Raw genomic sequence first — 25,905 nt, 5'->3', positions numbered from 1 at the left:
GGTGCTTGCACAGGGGACCTTTACCTTTTAAATGCATCCTTACTGATACAGTGAAGAGTTTAACCCTCACTGGTGATTCTGAGTATGGAGCATACGGTTGTTACTACTAGGATTGCTAGATCTCAAAGTGTGATCTAAAGACTCCATGTTTAAGTGTCCCCAGGGCCAGTGTACTCATTACAGGGTACACAGGTGGGGTCTGGGGATACCACCCTGTGTAAGATGTGACCGCTAGATGGGAGTTGCAGGTTCTCCTCAGTTCTTGCATGTGTAATGCCAGATTTGAATCAGGACCCTTCTACCTGCACCATTCTCCTGACCTGCAGATATCCCAAGGGTGCACTGATTGGCCTGTTGGAGAAACTCATGTGTCCTTTGGAGGAGGAGGAGAAGAGAATTTGGTTTTTATACCCCACTTTTTCTCTACCTTTGAAGTAGTCTCAAAGTGCCTGACAATCACCTTCCCAAAACAGACACCTTGTGAGGTAGGTGGGGCTGAGAGAGTTCTGAGAGAACTGGGACTAGCACAAGGTCACCCAGAAGGTTTCATGTATAGGAGTGGGGAAACCAACCCAGTTCTCCGGATTAGAGTCAGCTGCTCTTAACCACTACGTAGGGTTGCCAGCTCCAGGTTGGGAAATACCTGGAGGAGGGTGGCGTTGTGGGAGGGGAGGGACTTTAATGGGGTTTAATGCCATAGAATCCACCTTCCAAAGTTGCCATTTTCTCCAGGTGAACTGATCTCTATCAGCAGGAGGTCAGTTATAATCCCAGGAGATCTCCAGCTACTACCTGGAGGTTGGCAACCCTACCACTATGCCACACTGGCTCCCCCAAATAGTGCCCCCTGGGACTTTCAGGATAAGGAAATGACTCAGGTGGGGGAGGAGCTGAAGCCCCTTCTCCGTGTGTTACATGGTCCTGATCTGAATCAGGTTCCACACATACAGAAACTGAGAAGAACCCACAACTCATGACTGACATTCCTATCTGGTTCAGAATGGGGACCCCAGACTCAACCTGTGTTCTCTGCAATGTTGGAATCGACTCTTGAAGGATAGGTATGTTTAGCCTGAAGAGGGGAAGACTGAGAGGTGATATGATAACCATCTTCAAGTATTTGAAGGGCTGTCATATAGAGGAGGGTGCCGAGTTGTTTTCTGTTGCCCCAGAAGGTCAGACCAGAACCAACGGATTGAAATTAAATCAAAAGAGTTTCCGTATAGACTTTAGGAAGAATTTTCCTGCAGTCAGAGCGGTTCCTCAGTGGAACAGGCTTCCTCGGGAGGTGGTAAGCTCTCCTTCCCTGGAGGTTTTTAAGAAGAGGTTAGATGGCCATCTGTCAGCAATGCTGATTCTGTGACCTTAGGCAGATCATGAGAGGGAGGGCATCTTGGCCATCTTCTGGGCATGGAGTAGGGGTCACTGTGTGTGTGTGTGTGTGAGGAAGTCGTTGTGAATTTCCTGCATTGTGCAGTGGGTTGGACTAGATGACCCTGGTGGTACCTTCCAACTCTATGATTCTATGAGTCGACTCCGGGGGAAGGTGGGGGTGCCTGAGGTGAGGAGAGGAGGCTGGTTGCTGTATTGATTAAGAGCTTCTGTTAATAGTTTTACCCCATGTCCATCAAGCTCCATCTTTGAAGCATCAAGCATAGCCCGGTTTTTCTGTAGCTTCACCAGGTAGCATCCTGTCCCCGCTCCCATCTCTTGCCTACTTCATCACGCTCTTCCCCCTGGTTTGTTGTTTGTTGTTCCACCAGTGGTAGAGCCTCTGCTTGGCATGCAGAAGGTTACAGGTTCAATCCACGGCATCTCCAGCTAAAAGGATCAGGCAGTAGGTGATGTGAAAGACCTCTCTCTGCCGGAGACCCCGGTGAGCTGCTTCCAGTCTGAGTAGACAATACTGAACTTGATGGGCCGATGGTCTGATTCAGTAGAAGGCAGCTTCTTGTGTTCACCCTCCACCCCCTGACACTCAGGGTCTGAGTATCAGTAAATCAGGCAACCCTCAATACTTCTGCATTAATTGACTTTGAACATGAGAGTATAACCTTATGTGCATGATATTAGCATTTGTTCCGGTCATCCTTTCTCCAAACGGAAGAGAATGTATCACATCAGCCCTGGTTTTCTCATCGTTCCTAGAGAGAACAATCCAAAACGTTACGATCATATTAAAGTTTTAAAAAATAGATGGATCTGGAGTACAGATTACTCTGGGGTTTGGAACCAAAATGTGTCCGTTTTCATAAACACCCAGCGGTCGGTCCTGCTTCGTCTCCCCCATCCCAAGATTATAAATCGAAACTTCCGCCCTGGAGTCATGGGAATTCCTTGCCAAAATAAACTGAATATGATGAACATTTAACAGCGTTCTATAATACTTGGCTTATTACATGCCAGCACATTCATCCGCTGGAAGCATCAAGACTTTAATGAACATACACAATCACATGTAATTCCAAGAGCAATTTTCCCCCCATACAAGACTGCTGTTATATAACCCAGCTGCATCAGCAGCTATTTTGAATTCTTGGCTTCCGCTGAAGGCATCCCCCATCGCTGTGATTATTATTATTATGGGTTTTTCCCCCCACCGAGAAATAATTAAAAAGACTGACCTCTTCACTGTTTCTTCGTTTTGTTTCAACAGGTAAACTGCAATTAGCACACGTCCAGGTTAAGACTGCGTACTTCAAGGATCATCTGATGGATTATTCCTAGACATTTCCAACAGGTAAATAATCACACTGTTGAATTTTAATGCCGGTTTAACATGCCAGACGGTGCTGTGGAACACAGGCAGGACAATGCTGCTGCAGTCGTCTTGCTTGTGGGCTTCCTAGAGGCACCTGGTTGGCCACTGTGTGAACAGACTGCTGGACTTGATGTACTTTGGTCTGATCCAGCAGGGTTTTTCTTATGTTCTTATGTGGTGATGGCTTCCAACTTGGAAGGCTTTAAGAGGGGAGTGGACATGTTCATGGAGGAGAGGGCTATTCATGGCTACTAGTCAAAATTGGCACTAGTCATGATGCATATCTATTCTATCCAGGATCAGAAGAACATTCCTATTATATGAGGTGCTGTGGAACACAGGCAGGATAATGCTGCTGCAGTTGTCTTGTTTGGGGGCTTCCTAGAGGCACCTGGTTGGCCACGGTGTGAATAGACTGCTGGACTTGATGGGCCTTGATCTGATCCAGCATGGCCTTTCTTATGTTTTTGTGTTCATTCTGTTTTGGAGAGAATGCTTAGAAGGGCCTTGAAGGTTGTGAATCTGGAAGTTGTGAGACAGTCGGGTGTACTGGTGTGGGAATGGCTCGTTTAGGGGCATTGGGGGGGGGAGCCTTCCTGCAGTGTGGAAAGAATGACACACAACAATTGTTCGCCATGATAGTCAATGGAACCTCTATGTTCTGAAGCAGCACACCTGTGAACAGCAGGTGCGCGGGAGAAAACTACAGGGAAAATCTGGTCTCTGAGCTTCTAAGAGGCATCTAGGGAAGGAAGGCGGTACGGTATAGCCCAATCTTGTCAGATCTTGGAAGTTAAGCAGGGTCAGAAGCTGGATGGGAAACCACCAAGGAAGACTCTGCAGAGGAAGGCAACGGCAAACCACCTCTGCTTCTCCCTTGCCAAGTTAAACTTGCCCATGGGCCATCTTCCAGCAGACAATGGGCAAGCCCAGTGTGGCAGCATTCCTAGAAGTCAGGGAACATCACCTGAGAGAGCCAGCGTGGTGTAGTGGCTAAGAATGACGGTTTGGAACGGTGGACTCTGATCTGGAGAACCGGGTTTGATTCCCCACTCCTCCACATGAGCAGCGGAGGCTAATCTGGTGAAGTGGGTTGGTTTCCCACCCCTCCACATGATGCCAGCTGGGTGACCCTGGGCTAGTCACAGCTCTGATAGAGCTCTCTCAGCCCCACCTACCTCACAGGATATATGTTGTGGGGAGGGGAAGGGAAGGTGATCATAAGCTGGTTTGATTCTGCCTTAAGTGGTAGAGAAAGTCGGCATATGAAAACCAACTGTTCTTCTTTTTCTTCTTCTTGTACACCCACCAGATTTGCTCCACAGTCATTGGGTACTAACATTGTCTTCCTTGAATAAAGGTCCGTGTCCTCCTGACTTCCCCTTGTTATATCTGTTCTTCCTGACAAAAAAATGAAAAAAAAAAACCAAAAAAACAGGAGGGGGAGAAAAGAAAACCTTAGATGGGTCTTCCAGGGGTCTCCTATCAAGACTTAGATCTGATTCCCCTCCCTTTTCCTTTCATAATACAACAGCATCAGGACTCTGAGACTGTTTATTGGATCTTGATGCCATAGGAGGAAAGGCAGTAAGGTATAGCCCGACCTCATCAGATCTCAGAACCTAAGCAGGGTCAGTACGTGGCTGGGAGACCACCAAGGAAGACAATGGCAGAAGAAGGCAATGGCACACCACCTTACTTGCCCCTTGCTGGGGTTGCCATAAGTCGGTTGTGACTTGACAGCACTTGCATTGGTAAGAGGCTTCTGGGTTTCCACCGCTGGAAAACAGAAAGCTGGAAAAGAAGGATCTTGGTTTGACCTGGCAAGGTGGTTTTTATATCCTTTGGTAGAATGTCTAGGGTCAGCAATCAAGGACAGATTAGCGATGTCTGGCCACTGGCAGAGATGACTTGTGGTCCCATCCTAAGCAGAGTTCACCCTTCTAAACCCATTGACTGCAATGGATTTAGAAGGGTATATCTCTGTTTAGGATTGTGCTGTTAGTGGTGCATGTCTAATCCATATTGAAGGGTGGGCTGGAGATAAATTAAGAACTTTGGGACTAGTATATGGATTTTTTTTTTAACCAGCAAGAACTTTGCTATTTATTGATCGATTTGATTTCTCTCCCTCTCTGTCTCAAGTGCTCAGATCATATTACAGCCGTTTTTCAAATGTATTTCTGTCTCCGGAGAGTTTAAAATCTGAATAAGTTCTGATAATTTAATATCTTAGAAACCTGCAGACCAAAGCTTATTCTCAGGGGTGATAGGCATGAAGAAGAAGAAGAAGAGTAGGTTTTTATATGCCGACTTTCTCTACCAGTTAAAAAACGGTAAAGGTTCCCTGTGCAAGCACTGGGTCATTCCTGACCCATGGGGTGATGCCACATCCCGACATTTACTAGGCAGACTTTGTTTACAGGGTGGTTTGCCAGTGCCTTCCCCAGTCATCTTCCCTTTACCCCCAGCAAGCTGGGGACTCATTTTACCGACCTCGGAAGGATGGAAGGCTGAGTCAACCTTGAGCCGGCTACCTGAAACCAACGTCCGTCGGGATCGAACTCAGGTCATGAACAGAGCTTGGACTGCAGTACTGCAGCTTACCACTCTGCGCCACGGAGGGAGACTCAAACCGGCTTACTATCACCTTCCTTTCCCCTCCCCACAACAGAAACCCTGTGAGGTAGGTGGGGCTGAGAGAGCTCTAACAGAGCTGTAACTTGTCCAAGGTCACCCAGCTGGCTTCGTGTGTAGGAGTGGGGAAACAAACCCGGTTTTCCGGATCAGACTCCACCACTCCAAACCACCGCTCTTAACCACTACACCAAGCTGGCTTTAATACGTCAAAAGGCAATCAGATAGCTTCACGAAGGATGGGTGGTATTCTGATTCCTCTAAATTTGGAAGGTTCCATTAGTTCATTTATTTATTTACTTCATTTATATCACTCCTTTCTCCCCAATGGGGTTTGAAAGCAGCTTATGCCCTTCTCCTCTCCTCTATTTTATCCTCACAACGACTCTGTGAGGTGGGGTACTCTGAGAGCACATGACTGGCCCATGGTCACCTGGCGAGCTTCCATTGCAGAGTAATATTTTCCCATAGTGCTGTGCTCATAAGCCACCAATCATGCAAAGATGAGGGTGGGTGTGTCATATGTACAGGTCTACACCCCTCCACTATCATTTATCATAAGTAGAACAGCCTAGAGAGCCAGCACGGTGTAGGGGTTAGAGTGATGGTGGACTCTAATCTGGAGAACCGGGTTTGATTTCCCACTCCTCCACATGAGCGGCAGAGGCTAATCTGAAGAACCAGGGTCGATTCCCCACTCCTCCACACGAGGCCAGCTGGGTGACCTTGGGCTAGTCACAGCTCTTATTGCTCTCTGAGCCCCACCTACCTCACAAGGTGTCTGCTGTGGGAGTGGAAGTAAATGTGATTTTAAGCCACTTTGAGACTCCTTAAAGGTAGAGAAAACATGAGTTATAAAGACCAACTCTTTTGCTGCTGCTTCTTTAAGAAACAGCACAGAAATATTCTAAATAAATACAGAAGCGTTGGTGCATCTAGCTCAGGATTTTCTACTCTGACCAGCAATTTCTCTCTGGCATAGAAATAATTTCCCCAACACTGGCTTCTTGAGAGCCTTTTATTGGAGATTCTGGAAGTTGAACCTGGGCGTTGAATGTGGTCTACCATGGCCCCTTGCCAGGCGGAGATCAAAAATTAATTCCCTGAAGAATGCAGGGGATATCATCTGGACAATAGGCTCCTTCAGTAAGCTCTCAGAGACCTGAACAGACTAATTTCCCCTTTTCCTTTTTAACTGATTCTCAGCGGCTCTCAGCGTTCAGCGGCTCTTGAAGCATAGTCTGTCTTCATCAGACCATTCTTGGAGATTTCCCCCCTCCCTTTTTGACCCCTTTTGATTAATTCGCAAAAGCGCCATTTTCTGGGGAGTCCCTTGAGTATGCAAAGAGTTGTCTCTTGTTTTGGGGTACCCCCATGCGGTTTCTGGCCCAGGCTATCCTGATCTCACCAGATCTTGGAAGCTAGACAGGGTCAGCCCCATTTAGTACTTGTAGAGGAGACCACCGAGGAAATCCAGGGGCGGTACTTGGAGGCAGGGAGTTTATTTATTTACATTATTTATAGTCCGCCTTTCTCACAGGGACCCAAAGGGGGATTACACATAGTGAGTGAGGGGTTGTGGCTCAGTGGCAGAGCATCTGCTTGGCATGCAGACGGTCCCAGGTTCAATCCCTCGCATAGATCCACCGAGTAATAGGGCTGTCGATTCGGTTCATCCCGAACCGAAAAACTGCCGAATTTCCCCCGATTCGGTGGTTTCCTGTTCGGATGGAACCGAACTCAATAAAAGGCGGGAAAAGGACGCGCCAAATTCGGCGAGTTCGGGCGAATGCCGAATAAATTCAGCAGGTTCGGCATTCCGAACCTGCCTTTTCCCGCCTTTAAAGACCGCCCTGCCCGGTTTCCTGGGAGTCCCAGGAAACTGGGCGGGGCGGTCTTTAAACTGCTTCCCACTGCCTGGGCAGGCAGCATGGAGCACTCCCCCCCAGCTCAGCTGTTGGGCGGGTCCCGCCCAACAGCTGAGGATCGGACCGGGAGGGGGGGAAGTGCTCTGCGCTGCCTGCCCAGGCAGCGCAGAGCACTTCCCCCCCGCCCAACAGCTGAGAGTCAGGACCGGGAAGGGGGGCGGAGGTTAAACTACCCAGAGCAGTTTAAACCCCCACCGCCCCCCTTCCCGGGACTCCCGGGGTAAGCGGGTGGTGGGTCTTTAAACTGCAAGCAGTTTAAAAAAACCCGCCCCCCTTTATTCGGCCGAATTGATTTGGATATTCGGCCGAATTCCCCGGATCCGAATCGGGGGAGTTCGGACTTCGGCATTTCCCGAATCAAAGCAGGCCAAATTTTGCCGAATCTGAATTCTCCCGAATTTTTTTTTTTCAACAGCCCTACCGAGTAATGACCGTTTTGGAGAATTATCAAGGAAGGAAGGTTGTTTATGTTCACACCTCACCTTTATTGCATGATCTGTAAAGTGATGGAGTTATCCTTCGAAACGGCAGATATCCTGGGTCTCCGTCTCTTCTATCAACATTATTGTTTGTTCATTATCAAATAATACTGTGTTGGGACTGTGATATACCCATTTACCTGCTTTAAGCAGCATTTGGACAATTTTGTCTTCTTTTGAGCGTTTCTGTATTCGTTCCTGGTCGTTCGTTTATGTTGGTATGCCTTCTATCATGTATTTACAATGAAGTCATGACGTGTTTGAAAGTTTGGGATTATATCGTTTATTGATAGCCTATTGTGCTGTTTTGGGTTTTACGTATGGTAATTCAGCACTGGTTGTTCCTTTGGTTGGCTTTCTGGTATTTCAACCATGGCTGAATGAGAGTAATATGCACACTCCATCTTTGTCTGTTCTCTTTCCTTGAAACCCCTACACGGTCGCCATAAGTTGGCTGTGACTCGATAGCACTTTCCACCACCGTGGTGTTTCTATCATGAGGGCTAGACACATGGCTATGTAGTAATGGTTGGCCTGGTCCTTCTTGCAGAGTTAGCAAGCGAGGGCTGTTGTGTGTGTTTGCGATTCCGACTTACGGTGACCCTATGAATTAATGACTTCCAATTAACAGCCTTACTTGGGTCTTGAAACGGAGGGCCAGGGCTTCCTTGGTTGAGTCCATCCATCTCGTCTGGGTCTTCATCTTCTCCTTCCTGCCAGCATGGTGTTGTGGTTAAAAGTGGCGGACTCTAATCTGAAAAACCAGGTTTGATCCCCCACTTCTCCACATGAGCGGCGGACTCTGATCTGGAGAACCAGGCTCAATTCCCCACCCCTCCACATGAAGCCAGCTGGGTGACCTTGGGCTAGTCACAGTTTTCTCAAGACTCTCTCAGCCCCACCTACCTCACAAGGTGCCTGTTGTGGGGTGGGGGAGGGAAGGTGATTGTAAGCTGTTTTGATACTCCTTAAGGTAGAGAAAATTGGAGTATAAAAACCAACTTTTCTTCTTCTTTTCCTAGCTCTATTGTCTTTTCCAGTTAGGGTTGCCAGGTCCCTCTTGGCAACCGGCGGGAGATTTTAGAGGTGGAGCCTGAGGAGGGCAGGGTTTGGGGAGGGGAGAGATTTAAATGCCATTCACTCCATTTGCCAAAGTGGCCATTTTCTCCAGGTGAACTGATCTGTATCTGCTGGAGATCAGTTGTAATAGCAGGAGATCTCCAGCTAGTACCTGGAGGTTGGCAACCGTATTTCCAGTGAGTCTTGACTTCTCACGCTAGAGCTACAGAAGCCCAGTAAGGTTTCCAGCATCCTCAGGTGCCTTTCACCACTCTCTGGAAGGCTGGGAACCGGAGGTATACTCACTTCTCTGCCTGCGCTTCTCTCTGGTAGGCTTCTCATGAGAGCCAGCGTGGTGTAGTGGCTAAGAGCGGTGGTTTGGAGCGGTGGACTCAGATCTGGAGAACCGGGTTTGATTCCCCACTCCTCCACATGAGCGGTGGATGCTAACCTGGTGAACCAGGTTGGTTTCCCCACTCCTCCACACAAAGCCAGCTGGGTGACCTTGGGCTAGTCACAGCTCTGACAGAGCTCTCTCAGCCCCACCTACCTCACAGGGTGTCTATTGTGTGGAGGTGAAGGGAAGGTGATTGTGAGCCGGTTTGATTCTCCCTTAAGTAGTAGAGAAAGTCGGCTTATAAAAACCAACTCTTCTTCCTCTTCCTGGCCAGTTCATGAGAGTGAGGGCATCTTGGCCATCTTCTGGGCATGGTGTAGGGGTCACTGGGTGTGTGTGGGGGAGGTGGTTGAGAGGTTCCTGCATTGTGCAGGGGGTTGGACTAGATGACCTTGGTGGTCCCTTCCAACTCTATGGTTCTGTGATTCCATGATTCTATTCTTATTCTTCTTTCTTCTCGTTTGCTTTACCACTATAGAACAGCTGGCTCAGGCAGCTTTAAGGCACCTGTTTCTTTTGCACCTGCCGAGTCCCTCTCCGGAATCCCCCCACCTCTAGACAAAGCTAACAGGATGCAAACCTGGCTGTTTATGTTTTGTCCCCCCCCCCGAATTTCTAGCTTTCCCCCCGCCCCAGCGCTAGATTGAAAACTGGGCATTTTTCAATTTGGCATTTCCGTCTGGGGGGGCGACCGCGCTTGAAGAGGCCCCGGCGAAAGACACGCTCGCTTGCTCCGTGTCTGAACGGGAGCGGCTCGCTCGCTTAAACAAGGCATCGTAATTATGTTGCTTTACATCTGTCAAATGTTGTAAGGTGTGAGCCTCTAAGAACCTACATGGCCCGTCGCTTCTCTCCCTTCCCTTGACGATCCCAGTAAACATCTGTTCATTCTCTTATTTATAAGAGCTTTTTTTTTAGATATCTGGAAATGGCTTTTGTTCCCCCCACTTCAGCTTACAAAAAAAGAGCCATGCAGGTTGAAGCTCTGTACATGACTAGCCGCCATATATTGTTTGTTCCTCCTGGTCAAAAGGGGAGATTTGTATGGGAAGAGGGGCATCTGTAGAGAAGAAACTAAAAGTGGGAAGCCTTAGGCTATGTGTTGTCTTGAAAGCAGGGATGCCAGGCCCCTCTTGGCCATTGGTGGGAGATTTTTGGGGCAGAGCCTGAGGAGGGCGGGGTTTGAGGAGGGGAGGGACTTCAATGCCATAGAGTCCAATTGCCAAAGCGGCCATTTTCTCCAGGGGAACTGATCTCTATCGGCTGGAGATCAGTCGTAATAGCGGGAGATCTCCAGCTACTACCTGGAGGATGGCAAACCTGCTTGAAAGGCTTCCCCCTCTCAAAAAAAAAAGCAGTGGTTGGGGTGCTGTTTTTTTGGGGATACCAATGCAGGAGGAAGGGGTGTACCTTCTGCTAACCCAAGTTGCTTTTGATCCCTGCTTCCCTTGGGGTAATAAAATGGGTATCCATATTTATTTACCTGGTGTGGGGAGAGAAAGCAGTATAGGGAGTGGTGATTTTTCAAGCAAAAGCAGCATGTGAGGAAAAGAAAAGGTTAAAATGTTGTAGACCCCCACCTCTGAAGGGTGCCCCTTGAACCCCCACTCTAAATTATTGTAAGGGAAACTGAGTTAAATGTACGTGAAGCAGTTTGAATCCCAAGAACGTTCTACAACTGCACTGCTACTACTACTACTACTACATAGTACAATTACAGAGCGTTTTGGGAATTCAGAGTGCTTCACATATATTTATCTCAATCAACCTTAACTTACAATCTTTACAATAACTTACCATACTAATACTACTAGTAGTATGGTACTATAGTAGTATGGTGGTGGTGGTGGTAGTAGTACTAGTAGTAGTTCCACATGGTGATTGTTCCGCATGATTGTTCCACATGGTGATGGTGGTAATAGCTCTACTAGTAGTACTACTAGTAGTAATGCTACTACCACTGTCACCATGTAGAACAATCACCTCTTTTAGTTGCCTCTGTTTTTGTTCCGTTGTTTATTTCATCAGAAGCATGTAAGTCTGTGACTACTTATTATTATTATTGTTTGGTCTCCAAGGAGTAAGGTTGCCAACAGGCCTTTACTAGAGGGTTTGAAGGTGTGGGAAATGGGCAACCAAAGCTTTTTGAAGCATGGGGGTCACCCCAGCGCATTATTCTTCTGTTAAAGGGACAGGACTCCCCCCCCCCCCGCCAGTTGGCAACCCTGCTATGGAGCCACCGGACATGCTTTTCGGTGCCAGAGAAAGACTAACTCAGGGACTGTTGGAATTCCTTATGGTAGTTTTCACCCTTGCACAAGTTGATTACACAAGGAAAGCAACCCGACACTGAGCTAAACCCATGGGAAAAGCTGTAAACAGTTTTCTATATAGTCAAGGCTGTATGTTTTTCACAATTGCCAGCATGCAATCTGGCCCTGGGGGAACCGATTTTCGTCTTTGGAAGCTCAGCTTTCCGTTAGCAGTGATCAAGTCTCCCATTTCTTTGAATGTCCTTTAAAAGCAATTGTAGCCGGTGTGAGAACAGGGGGGAGAGAAACAAACCTTCCCATCATGCCATTGTCCTGATTTTGCACACCCCCTTGCCCCCAACCACCAAGCTGCAGTTCGATCTCTTACAGAGAACTTACATATACCTTTAGGTTTCAAAGGAAGGGGTATTTACCTATGAGAGCCAGCGTGGTGTAGTGGTTAAGAGCGGCGGTTTGGAGCGGTGGATTCTCATCTGGAGAATCGGGTTTGATTCCCTACTCCTCCACATGAGCGGTGGACGCTAATCTGGTGAACCGTATTGGTTTCCCCACTCCTGCACATGAGGCCAACTGGGTGACCTTGGGCTACTCACAGCTCTCTTAGAGCTCTCTCAGCCCCACCTACCTCACAGGGTGTCTGTTGTGGGGAGGGGGAGGGAAGGTGATTGTAAGCCGGTTTGATTCTCCCTTAAGTGGTAGAGAAAGTCGGCGTATAAAAACCAACTCCTCCTCCTCCTCTTCCTCCTCCTCCTTCTTCTTCTCCCCATTGCCCCCAACCACCAAGCTGCAATTTGATCTCTTACAGACAACTTACATATACCTTTAGGTTTCAGTGAGAGGAGTATTTACCTATGGAAAATGTGTGTGCGTGTGTGTGGGAGTTCATTCTGCTCCTCTCTGGGGTTGCTTTCCTGATCTAATTCCCCCTTTCCCTCGGGCGGGCTGACTTTGAGAAGAAAAGTAAAGAAACAAGAAGATCCGATTACAGATATCATTGAGTTTGGCCCGAAGTTACACCCCAAAAGTGCGGCAAAGGTGTCGAATTTTGATACGGTTTGCCCGCGCTCACACACGCTTGCGCCGCCTACCCTCCCCGGTTGCTAACTGGATTCCGGCTGTATCTCCTCGACATTTTCCGATGTTTTTCTTCCGTTTGCCCCCCTCCAGCGAGCCCTTTAATATAGTTGCAACCGGGAGAGGATATGATTTCACGCCCCACGACGAATTGATATACCAGAGCGGCTGGCGGGGCAAAGATCCCGTCATTATGCTGTTGGGAAGAAAAAAGAGATAACTTCACGTTAGAGTGTAGGTAATAGACCTTTCCCTCGGTAAACTACATCTGTTGCCAGATATTAATGAAAAGAGCACCGGTGGTTATCTGAGTGGGATCTCGGCGACAAAATAGTGTCGCTGTCCCCCTGCTTTTCTTCCAGCGTAATAAGGTGGTTCTGCGGGCCCGTCCCCCCCGAAAGAGAAATTTCAGTATTTTGACAAATGTGAGTGAATTAAGCTTCACCTCGTGCCCTGGTAAAAATAGCTAACTGTTATTGCTGTGATTTTTGCGAGTGGCAACACAAAACGCAGAGGGACGTGCTAACCGTGGCGGGCTTGGTAAACGGTCTGATACCGCGGTGTTGCGGAAGACGCCAGCTTTATCAGTAATCTGGGCGGAAGACTGCATGGAGCTTTATATGAGAAATGGGATATAAATAGAATTTTTTTTGGGGGGGGGAATCAGCCAAAGTTGCTCACAATTACACTGATCCATGGATTTGTGTGTGTGTGCACTGCGATACTGGATACACAGTCATCAAGCTAAGAGTCATCCAGACAAACTAGGCTCTGTACGTAGGTTTGCCAAAGCCCTGGTAGGGCCTGGAGATCTCCTGGAATTAAAACTGATCTCCATGCCCTTGTGCATGAAACTCCATTAGCTCCAGTTCCTTTGTCCGACCATTTTGTCTGCTTTGTGGTGGTTTGGAGCGGTGGACTCTGATCTGGAGAACCGGGTTGGTTTCCCCACTCCTCCACATGAAGCCAGATGGGTGACCTTGGTCATATAAAAAACAATTCTTCTCCTTCTTAACAGGGGAGGCAGAAAAGGCAGAATTACTTAACTCCTTTTTTGCATCAGTCTTCTCCCAAAAGGGGAATAGTGCTCAACCTGGGAATAATGGAACAGAAAATGCAATAGGGGAATTGCAGCACAGTATAGACCACTGGTTCCCAACCGGGGGTCCATGGACCCCCAGGGGTCCATGAGAACTAAATTAAGGTCCGCGAAACAAAGTTATAAATCCATAATAAATATTTTCAATTAAAAGTTCTCTATTATAAAAATATATATTCAGATATTATTCTAAGTTTAATGTTTAACTAACAGTTATGATTAAAGTTTATTTTCAAATTCTCTGAATTTTTATTTTGAACCTTGGGGTCCCTGCACCGAACAAAAAAGTCCTAGTGGTCCCTGGTCAAAAAAAGGTTGGGAACCACTGGTATAGACACTGAGATAGTACGGGGATACCTGGCTACTCTTAATGAATTCAAGTCTCCGGGGCCGGACGAACTGCATCCAAGGGTGTTAAAAGAACTGGCTGAAGTGATTTCAGAACTACTGGCAATAATCTTTGAGAATTCATGGAGAACAGGAGAAGCTCCAGCAGACTGGAGGAGGGCAAATGTGGTCCCCATCTTTAAAAAGGGGGAAGAAGAAATCCCAAACAATTATCGCCCAGTCAGCCTGACATCAATACCAGGTAAAATACTACAGCAGATAATTAAACAGACGGTCTGTAAGCACTTAGAAATAAATGCCGTGATCACTGACAGTCAACATGGGTTTCTCAAAAACAGGTCATGCCAAACTAATCTCATATCTTTTTTTGAAAGAGTGACAAGTAAGGTAGATGAAGGGAATGCTGTAGATGTAGTGTACCTTGATTTCAGTAAAGCCTTTGATAAAGTCCCCCATGATCTTCTTGAAACAAAGCTAGTAAAATGTGGGCTGGACACTGCTACTGTTAGGTGGATTGGTCATTGGTTGACCAACCGAACCCAAAGGGTGCTCATTAATGGCACAACTTCATCCTGGAGAGGAGTGACCAGTGGGGTACCACAGGGTTCTGTCCTGGGACCGGTACTATTTAATATTTTTATAGATGACTTGGATGGTGGAATAGAGAGCATGCTAATCAAATTTGCAGATGACACCAAGTTAGGAGGGGTAGTTAATACCCCAGAGGGTAGGGTCAGAGTTCAGAATGACCTCGATAGACTGGAGAGCTGGGCCATAAGCAATAAAATGGATTTCAATAGGGAGAAGTGTAAAGTACTTCACCTAGGCAGAAACAACATAAGGCACAGGTACAGGATGGGAGAGAGTTGGCTTGACAACAGTACATGTGAAAGAGATCTGGGAGTCTTAGTGGACCACAAACTGAACATGAGTCAACAGTGTGATATGGCAGCTAAGAAGGCCAGTGCAATTCTGGGCTGCATCAATAGGAGTATTGTGTCTAGATCAAGAGAAGTAATACTACCACTGTATTCGGCATTGGTCAGACCTCACTTGGAATACTGTGTCCAGTTTTGGGCTGCACAATTTAAGAAGGATGTTGACAAGTTGGAGTGTGTCCAGAGGAGGGCGACCAAAATGGTCAAAGGTCTGGAATCCATGCCCTATGAGGAAAGACGTAGGGAGTTGAGTTTGTTTAATTTGGAGAAGAGAAGGTTGAGGGGACACATGATAGCCATGTTTAAATATTTGAAGGGATGTCACATTGATGAGGGAACTAGCTTGTTCTCTGTTGCTCCAGAGACTAGGACACGGAGTAATGGATTTAAACTAATAGAAAAGCGATTCCACCTAAACATTAGGAAGAACTTTCTGACGGTGAGGGCTGTTCGTCAGTGGAATGTGCTACCTCGGAGGGTGGTGGAGTCCCCGTCTTTGGAGGTCTTTAAGCAGAAGCTAGATGGCCATCTGTCAGGAGTGCTTTGATTGTGGGATCCTGCATGGCGGGGGGAGGGTTGGGGTCACTGGGTATGTGGGGGGAAGTAGTTGTTAATTTCCTGCATTGTGCAGGGTAGGGCTGTCGATTCGGTTCGGCCCAAACCGAAAAACAGCCGAATTTCCCCTGATTCGGTGGTTTTTAGTTCGGGACGAACCAAACTCAAATGGCGGGAAAACGGGGGAGCCGAATTCAGTGAGTTCAGGAGTTCACGAATAAATTCGGCAAATTCGGGACGCAGCAGCATAACTATCAGTAAGCAGCATTCTCCCCTGGCCAATCGGTGGCCAAGCTGGGTCTTCTTCTGGCCAATCAGTCAGGATTGAGTATTGGAGGAATCAGCTGCTGCGCGGCCCGGCCGGGGAGAGAAAGAGAGAGAAATCCTTGTGGGGTGGTGAGTGTGCACATTCACTCCTTTCCATGGCTGCAGGGGGTGCATTTTGGGAGATAGAGACCCCAAACTTTCAGCGGAGCTTCAGACAATCCTTCTTAAGAGACCCCCCAAGTTTTGTAAACATTGGGTCAGGGGGTCCCGAGATATGGGCTTCCCCCCTTTTCCCTCCCCCCTTTTCTCTTTCCATGGCTGCAGGGGGTGCATTTTTGGGGGTGCAGCCCCCAAACATTCAGCATAGCTTCAGACGAGCCTTCTTAAGAGACCCCCCAAGTTTTGTAACCATTGGGTCAGGGGATCCCGAGATATGAGCTTTCCCCTTTTCCCTATTGGGATGAATGGATCACCCGATCCTGTATGCATCTTCAGAGCTGCAAATCCAAGGCAAAACCTCCCGTGCTTAAATAGAATCGTATTGGATTACCCAGTCCTCCCAGCCCCTCCTGATGGAACAGAAGACAGCCACAGTAAGACCCTTTGGGGGGCTTTAATCTATAATTTTTCTCCTGTGTGTGTGTGTGGGGGGGGGGAAGCAGAGTCTGTGTGTGTGTGGGGAGGGAGCAGTTTCTGTGGGTGGGGGGGAAGCCAAAGGGGGCTTTCGCCTGTTCTGCCTGGGGTGTGTGTGCTCCCTCGAGTCTCTCTCTCCCTGGTTTGAGGGGGGGCTTCAGTTGTGTGTCCTCAGGTTTTCCCTCATTCATAAGATCGGTTAGGTCTATTTTGATGCTTGCTCAAAACTGGTTTTCAAATGGTGACTTAAAGAATGCATTTGCCTGGTCCCAAGTCCAATGCAAAAGGGGAAATTCCACCCCCTCCTGCTCATTATGCATAGCTAGCTGCCTCTGTCCCTTTCCATGGTTTGCAAACTCCCAGGTGTCAGGTGTTGCTTTGCATGGTTGCAAACGTGTTGCTTTGCATGGTTGTGTTGCTTTGCAGTTGTGTTGCTTTGCAGTTGTGTTGCTTTGCAAACTTCTTCGCACCTGCCCCACCCATTATGCATAGCTAGCTGCCTCTGTCCCTTTCCATGGTTTGCAAACTCCCAGGTGTCAGGTGTTGCTTTGCATGGTTGCAAACGTGTTGCTTTGCAGTTGTGTTGCTTTGCAGTTGTGTTGCTTTGCAAACTTCTTCGCACCTGCCCTGCCCTTGCTCCCCGCAGCTCAGCTGTTTGTAGGGGCTGGGAGCTTTGTGCGTGGGTGGCAAGCTCTGCTCAGAGATGCACATTAAGGGTGGGGGGACCCCTTTTGGGGCCCATATCTCAGCCCCCCCGACCCAATCTTTACAAAACTTGGGGGGTCTTGCAAGAAGGGTCCTTTGAAGCTCTGCTGAAAGTTTGGGACCTCTATCCCAAAAAATGCCCCCCCCCGAAGCCACGGAAAGGCGCGGTTGTGTTTTTGATGACTTTATTTGGCCGAATTTTTTCCCCGAACTTTGAATTCACGCCAAATTGCATGGACCCGAAGCGAGGGAGTTCGGACTTTGGCATATCCTGAATCCAGACGAGCCGAATTCGGCCAAATCCGAACTATACTGATTTTTTTTTCAACAGCCCTAGTGCAGGGGGTTGGACTAGATGACCCTGGTGGTCCCTTCCAACTCTATGATTCTCCTCCTCCTCCTCCTCCTCCTCCTTCTTCTCCTCCTTCTCCTTCTTCCTTGGAACACACAACATTTAAATGGGAGGATTGGTCTTATCAGTGGCTACCAGCCATGGTGACTAAAAGGAACCTCCACATTCAGAGGCAGTTAACCTCTAAATACCAGTGCTGGGAGGCAACATCAGGAGAAGGCCTCGGCTTCTATGGATGGACCACTGGTCTTATCCAGCAAGACTCTTCTTATGTTCTTAAAATCATTATACATATATGTGTGCGTCTATTTTTTGTTTTGTTTTTAAATCTCAGCTGGTATATCGCCACATGCACAGCAGAAGTACTAAAAAGGGTGGTTAGAATAAATTAACCTGTAAGAATTCCATCAGGAGATAGTCATCTGGAAGCCTTCCAGCTGTAAACGGATAGTTTATTCATGTACCTGTCAATCTCTGAGCTTCACAAGGGCTCTGACAAAATCCTGGCATGGGGTGCATGACCATGGAGTGGACCATTGAGCATGACCTGGAAGGTAAGGCGCTTGTTCCTTAACAGCCTGTTGGCCGCTCTTCCATTGCGAGCAAGGGAGCCTGGCTGTCCGCTTCACGGAGCCGTTTTCTAAAGCTGGAGCCCTCCCAGAGTGTGGTTTGATTTAATTTGCAGCTTCTAATTAGATGTTGATGGATGGGAAGGTGGTGAGACAAGCTTTGGGGGATGCTTGGTGGAGCTCACCACTTTTCAGGGCAGCCAAAAAAAATAAAGTCGGCAGGAAAACTAGCTTATTTTATATTTAATTTATGTAATATCAGGAGTAGCATTTGCTGTTGTAACACGGAGGTCAGCATGAAAGATAACAGATCTTGGACCCTGCCTTCTCCTCCCCCCCACCCATAGCTCTGGGCCTATTCTAACAAAGTCGAACAACCTTTTAATATTCTTTAACTCTCTCTCTTTTTTTTCCCCTCTGATGCATATCTGGGAACCATTGACTGCATATATGAGGTCACCCTCGGAGGCCCTGGTTCGGTTGCCCCTGCCATCTGAGGCTATGGGGTGGTGACTCGAGAAAGGGCCTCCTCATTCGTGGCACCAAAACTTTGCAACTCCCTCCCCAGTAGGGTTGCCAACCTCCAGGTGGCGACAGGAGATCTCCTGCTATTACAACTGATCTCCAGCCGATAGAGATCAGTTCCCCTGGAGAAAATGGCTGGAGATCAGTTGTAATAGCAGGCGATCTCCAGCTAGTACCTGGGGTTGGCAACCCTAGTAGTGAAGGGGATGCCCAGCATTATGTCTGAACTATCCCTGAGACAGGGCACAGAAAGGGAGGTTGGCTGGTGACTGGGAAGGAGAAAAGGAAGCAAAGAAAGGAAAGAGGTTACGGGGGCTGCCAGGGATGGGAAAGAGAAAGTAGGGGGGGATACCTGGGAAGATTAGATGCCCCCCACAAGTCCTTGTGGGTCCTTCATTTGTTTCCCTATAAAAATGATTTCCTGAGCTGTTCTGTTAAAAGACTGTTCTAATCCCTGTTCAAAGAGGCCCCCTGAACCTTTCTGTTTTGCCCATTCTGTGTAATGATAGGGGGCTTTATAAGAACATAAGAAAAGCCCTGCTGGATCAGACCAAGGCCCATCAAGTCCAGCAGTCTGTTCACACAGTGGCCAACCAGGTGCCTCCAGGAAGCCGACAAACAAGACAACTGCAGCAGCACCATCCTGCCTGTGTTCCACGGCACTGAATATAATGGGCATGCTCCTCTGATCCTGGAGAGAATAGGTATGCATCATGACTAGTATTCATTTTCACTGGTAGCCATGAATAGCCCTCTCTTCCATGAATATGTCCACTCCTCTCTTCAAGCCTTCCAAGTTGGCAGCCATCACCACATCCTGGGGCAGGGGGTTCCGCAATTTAACTATGCGTCATGGCTTTCCTGACCTCCTCAAGCAGGCCTCTCTGCAAAGTGGAAGCTGCCACTGAGAATGCACCCGAACAAGCAGTTGTCTCTCGCACCCATTTGCAGTGGCGTGCGTTCAGAAGCCTTCGCTCAGATGAGTGAAGCTGGGACAACGGGGTGTAGCAGGAAATGTAGTCCTGTCCAAGACTTAACAGCATCAGACCCTCTGGTAGCCCAGTCCTGTGTATTGCGGTGTAGCATCTGCACAAGGTTGCAGGTTCAACCCTCCCTCCCCAAGCATCTCTAGTGAAAGCATTTAGTTAAAGCACTCGTATTGCAATTGTGCATGGCATCTTGAAATCAGACTATCGGCACGGGGAAAACTGGAATCCATCAACAGCCCTCGCCCCACGTCTGGATGGCACGTGCGCAAGGCCGGAGTCGTGAGCGTTGCCGCTTCCTTGGGCAACGGGAAACCTCTCCGCTTCTCGAAGTTATTGCTTTAAGTGGTCCTTGGGCTTTAATTTATTGGTAAACACTGTTATTGTGTGCCGCCAGTGAATTATACAGTCCCCCATTCAGATGCATTTCGGTAATTTTCGCAACACTTGTCGCTGCTTGATCTGTGCCGGCTAGCCAATTTCCTGGTGGGCTCCCATAGTTTTTAATGAGTGTTCAAAGAGCTTCGCGGCATTTGGAAATTAATCAGCAGGGGCAAAGAGGCAGAATGAGGCGAGAAACGCTTTCCTTGTTGACTCTCATCCTCTTCATTGGGAACGTTGTGGGAAAGGGAGGGCACTTTTGATTGTCCTACAGCAGGGGTGGGGAACCTTTTTTCCGCCAAGGGCCCTTTGGATATTTATAACATCATTTGCGAGTCATACAAAATTATCAACTTAAAAATTAGCCAACCAAGCCCCAAGCAGGCAGCTGCCCCAGATAACCCCTCCCCCGGCATGGGCAAGCAGACAGGTATTCAACTGGTGGCGCACTCGCCCACCTGGTGGCACAGGATGGTCTGTTGCACCAGCCAGGCATAGCCGTCCAGCCACACACCAGAGTTGCTCCTGCTTGGCATGGTCGGGGCCGGATTCTACAGGCGGCTCCTGCTACCTCCGCCTGCAGCTGGCTTCATGTGTAGGAGGGAGGAATCAAACCCGATTCTCCAAATTAGTGTCCGCCGCTCATGTGGAGGAGCGGGGAAACCAACCCAGTTCACCGTATTAGAGTCTACCACTCATGTGGAGGAGTGGGGAATCATACCCAGTTCTCCAGATTAGAGGCCACCGCTTCAAACCACCGCTCTTAAACACTACACCATGCTGGCTCTTCTACGAGTCCTATCCTCGTCTGCAGGACCAGGCAGTAGGCGATGTGAAAGTCCTCTGCCTGGTACCCTGGAGAGCCGCTGCCAGTCTAAGTAGACAGTACTGACCTTGATGGACCAAGGGTCTAATTCAGTATAAGCCAGCATCATGTGTTTATGTGGTCTGTCTAGCTTAGTATTGTCTGCTCTGACTAACAACAGCTCTCTACAGCCTCAGGCAGAGAAAGGTCTTTTCCCAATGCTTTAACTAGAGGCGCTTGGGGAGGTGGGGGAGGGGGTTGAACCTGCAACCTTGTGCATAAAAAGCAGATGCTCTGCCCATGAGCCACAGAGCTTCTAGGTGTCTGGTACACAGAACCCTGCTTAACATTGAGCCGATATCCCACTGGTTATTGTCTGCAGAGGCTGGCAACTGCTCTTCAACCAGGGAAGGGCCTTTCCAAGGCCTTCTACTCAGAATCTTTTTAACTCGAGGTGCCCAAGATTCAGCCTTCTACTTGCAAACCACGGCCATTTATGCAGGGCTGTTTCCCTCGCGGTCACCCCGCCGACTGCTCCGGTGCCTCGTTTTCGTTATGCACGCCTACCTGGACCGTCAGAGGTCACCTCGCTCTCCCTGCACGTTTCCACGCATTTCGCCCATGTTTTCCAGATGCTGTTTTAGTGAGAATCCGGAAAACGCACAGAAATGTTCAGGGTGACCATGGGGGAACATCCCAGCATAAATGGCCCATGTGTTCTGCCGCTGAATTCTAGCCCGTGCCTCAGATAACTGCCGGTAGCAACTGTTGGCCCCAGATGGAAGGAAGATAACATCCCACGCTGAAAAATGCATCCCGCCAACTCAAAGGAACCTACACGAACCTTGTGAATCAGACGGTGACACATATCTTGGTGTTCATCTGCCTATTTTGGCACAGGCCACATATTTGGATGGGTGGTTCTCGCCGCCGATCCCCCTCGGTAGATTGAACACCTGTCCGTAAGCATGTATATATGTGTGCCTCAATTGCAGAGAAATGCCGGAAAATAGTTCGGAGAGTAAGAAGCTAGCTTCGTGAGATTCTAGATGTTTTTTAGGAAACGGTTTCTAGTCCTTATGGATACTGGGGTGTACTTGGAAGTCTGCTGAAATCTCAGAATCTGGAGAAGTGGATTAATATAATTTCTGGTGTATCTCTGTTTAGGATTTTACTGCAAATTATGTTCTGAGGTTTTTTTTTAACTCACTGAATATATGGGACAAATCATCCAAGTTTATTCCGTTTGCATAACTTATGCAAATCACTGTATTGAGCCACCTTTTCCCAGGTTCAGAATTTGGTCTGATTGGGCGCAACTGTTACATAGAATCATAGAACCACAGAGATGCAAGGAGCCGTACAGACTCAATGCAGGATCAGCCTAAAGCTGTCCCGACCAGTATTCATCCAGCCGTTGCTTGAAGACTGCCAGCGAGGGGGAACCCACCACCTCCCTAGGCAGCAGATTCCACAGCGGAACAACTCTTACTGTAAATTCCCCCCCCCCAATATCCAGTTGGTATCCTTCCACCCATAACTTATTTCGAACCCTATCCTCTGCTGCCAACAGGAATAGTTCCCTGCCCTCCCCTATGTGACAGCCTTTCAAATACTTAAAGAGAGCTATCAGGTTTCCCCTTCAATCTTGTTTTTTTCCTGACAGGTTTGCGAAAGACAGATAATTTTTTTGGGGGGTGGAAAATTGGGGCTACCACTGTTCCATGAGCCAGGCTGCTTCCTCTTTCCAAATCTATATGCCAACTTTCTGTAACACTTAAGGGAGAATCAAACAGGCTTACAATCACATTCCCTTCCCCTCCCCACGACAGACACCCTGTGAGGTTGGTGGGGCTGAGAGAGATGTGACTAGCCCAAGGTCACCCAGTTGGCTTCATCGAATCATAGAGTTTGAAGGGACCACCAGGGTCATCTAGTCCAACCCCCTGCACAATGCAGGAAATTCACAACTACCTTCCCCATGCCCTCAAGGACCCCTACTCCATGCCCAGAAAATGTGGAGGAGTGGGGAAACCAACCTGGTTCACCAGATTAGCGTCCAGCACTCTTGTGGAGGAGTGGGGAATCAAACCCAGTTCTGCAGATCAGAGTCCACCGCTCCAAACCACCTCTCTTAACCACTACACCACACTGGCTCTCAAATGCATTGTCAGGCTTTCCAGAAAGAAAATGTAAGCTGGAGACCCCAGAAAATCTGTCTGAACCCACTTCACCCCAGTTTGCCCGCCAAATTATCCATCTTTCGTGAATTTGTGCATCTACCCCACACACATCTTCATTACCCGTTTTTGCTTTTAGCTGGATCACTAGTTCCTCCAATGAGTGTAACGATAACCTTGAGCAAAGCTTCTATTTCTCTGCCTCGATTCGCTGTATTATCTTAATAGCCGCCTGGTTTATACAGGGATTGCTTGAAGAGGGCGGATGAGGTGAGGGATATAAAGGATTCTAGAAATTAAAAGTGCTACTTAGCATTTAAATGGCAGGAGTAGTACCTCTGAGTGTATCTCCGGGTGTGTGCGTGTGTTTTAAAGTATGCTAAGCCTGTTTTCCTTTGGCAGCTCAGGATGAGTAAAGGAGTCCCATTGTTCTAGCAAGTCTGGGCTCAGTAAATCTGATACAGAAGATAATGAGCTGCCTCTTTTGAAGATGATCACAGCTGAATATCAGATCTGAAGGTTGAATTGTGACTGACACATGTAAGACATTTGCTTGAATATTAGCTTTTTAATCGGGTGGGGTTCCCCCCCATCCGATTTTGAGCTCTTTGGAAGAAAAGGGGGGTGTTCTAGACCCACATTTATTTATTTCTTCCTTTCTTCCTTTCTTCCTTTCTTCCTTCCTTCCTTTCTTTCTTTCTTTCTTTCTTTCTTTCTTTCTTTCTTTCTTTCTTTCTTTCTTTCTTTCTTTCTTTCTTTCCCTTTCTTTCCCTTTCCTTTCCTTTCCTTTCCTTTCCTTTCCTTTCCTTTCTCTACATCCACAGTGCCTGTGGATATGTGAAACTGAATGCAACAGTGTGGGGGTCATGAATAGGGTTGCCAACCTGCAGGTGGTGGCTGGAGATCTCCTGCTATTTCAACTGATCTCCAGCCGATAGAGATCAGTTCCCCTGGAGATATAGGCCGCTTTTCCAATTGGACTCTATGGCATTGAAGTCCCTCCCCTCTCCAAACCCCGCCCTTCTTAGTCTCCGCCGCAAAAACCTCCCACCGGTGGCAAAGAGGGACTTGGCAACCCTACTCATGAAGCTGCCTTATACCGAATCAGACCATTGGTCCATCAAGGTCCGTATCGTCTACTCAGACTTTCCTGGGTCTCAAGGCAGAGGTGTTTCAAATCATCATTTACCTTTTAACTGGAGATGCCGGGGATCAAACCTGGGAGCTCCTGCACGCAAAGCAGAAGCTCTTCCACAGAGCCACGGCCCCTCCCCCTTTACTTATATGGCTCGCCCTGGGGAAGGCGACCCTCCAGGTACCCCGGTCTTTCTGCCCCCTTCCGCCCCCTTTCCTCAGCCCTTCAACTAGACCTCGCAAACGAAACTCGCCTCGAGAGGCAGGTTACACATTTTATAAAACAATCCACTTTTGCCCCCCAGAGTCTGGGCCGTTGGTGCCATTTCGGCTTGGCTTTCATTCTCCTCCCTCGCCCTCTCTTTCTTTCCTTAAGCATTAATTTTCATAAGAAAGGGGAGTCAGGCTCTCCAGACTAACAACACGTCTCCTTTTCTGTCGGAGGAGGGTGGTGGCACCAAAATGGCCGATGGAGGGGGGGCATAATGGTGCTTTAATTGGATCCCGCTTGTTGAAAAAGGCGGGGGTTGGTGGCGGAGGGCTGCCTTTTCATTCCCATGGCCTCCCTAGACTGGTTTCTGAGCATAATGCCAATTAGGAGGGGAATAAAGAGTATGCAAAGTGGTTGACCAGAGTGGCTCAACTGGAATGGCTCCTTTTGTGACTAAAAACAATGGCGGCTTCAGCTCTTCTGGTTCGAGTTACCTCCCGGTTTTCTTCAGCGGTGTTTATGGGCGATTTGCGGCTGAACGGGGTGAATCTGAGGAGCAGAGAGAAGGTTTTGCCGGTATCGTCTCCTTCGGCAATTCACAGGATGAAGCCAAATGAATCTCTTGTCGTTCTGCTCCAGCAAGTGATCGGCTTTTTGACTCTATGGTTTCTCTCTCAAATACTCATTTGGTTGGCTCCACAAACAATCTAGGCTAAAGAAAGGTCTGCCTTCTTTTCTCGTGAGACAGACCCTCTGCCTCATGAGGGGGAGGGCCCGTAGGGTGATGGTAGCATGCATGCATTGAATGCAGAAGGTCCCAGGCACAGTCTTTGGTGGGACCCGTTCAGGGGAGATTATCAGACCAATGTGGATTCCTTTTTGGAGGAAAGAGGCCGTGGCTCAGCGGTAGAGCATCTGCTTGGCATGCAGAAGGTCCCAGGTTCCACCCCTGGGATCTTTAGTTAAAAGGACCAGGTAGTTGGTGATGTGAAAGACCTCAGCCCAAGACCCTGGAGAGTTGCTGCCAGTCTGCGTGGACAATATTGACTTTGATGGACCAAGGGCCTAATTCAGTATAAGGCAGCTTGATGTGCTCTTGTCATGAGGAGGGGACGTGGCTCAGTGGAAGAACATCTGCTTGGCATACAGAAGGTCCCAGGTTCAATCCCCACCATCTTTAGTTAAAAGGGTCAGGTAGAGGGTGATGTGAAAGACAATACTGACCTTGATGGACCAATACTGACCTGGAGACCAAGCCCTATGAGGAAAGGCTGAGGGAGGTGGGAATGTTTAGTCTGGAGAAGAGGAGGTTGAGGGGAGACTTGATTGTTCTCTTGAAGTATCTGAAAGGCTGTCACTTAGAGGAGGGCAGGGAGCTGTTCCTGTTGGCAGCAGAGGATAAGACTCGCAATAATGGGCTTAAATTGTGGGCGGAAAGTTACTGGCTGGATATTAGGAAAACGTTTTTTACAGTAAGAGTTGTTCGGCAGTGGAATCAGCTACCTAAGGAGGGGGTGAGCTCCCCCTCACTGGCAGTCTTTAAGCAGAGGCTGGACAAGCACTTGTCAGGGATGCTCTAGGATGATCCTGCATTGTGCAGGGGGTTGGA

General features: G+C 48.3%; 1 protein-coding gene across 1 annotated transcript in view; it reads left to right on the top strand.

Moving 5' to 3' along the window:
* TENM4 (teneurin transmembrane protein 4) overlaps positions 1-25,905 on the top strand; it is a 450,745-nt gene that overhangs the window by 41,143 nt on the left and 383,697 nt on the right. Inside the window, exon 2 of the mRNA XM_056858091.1 lies at positions 2,657-2,740. The gene's annotated coding sequence lies outside the window, so the exon portion shown is untranslated. The remainder of the gene's footprint in view (positions 1-2,656; positions 2,741-25,905) is intronic.

Source organism: Euleptes europaea, chromosome 12 (genome assembly GCF_029931775.1).
Source record: "Euleptes europaea isolate rEulEur1 chromosome 12, rEulEur1.hap1, whole genome shotgun sequence".
Classification (NCBI taxonomy): domain Eukaryota; kingdom Metazoa; phylum Chordata; class Lepidosauria; order Squamata; family Sphaerodactylidae; genus Euleptes; species Euleptes europaea.
Note: the sequence above shows the minus strand (reverse complement) of the source record. Positions and strands in the feature narration are given on the sequence as shown.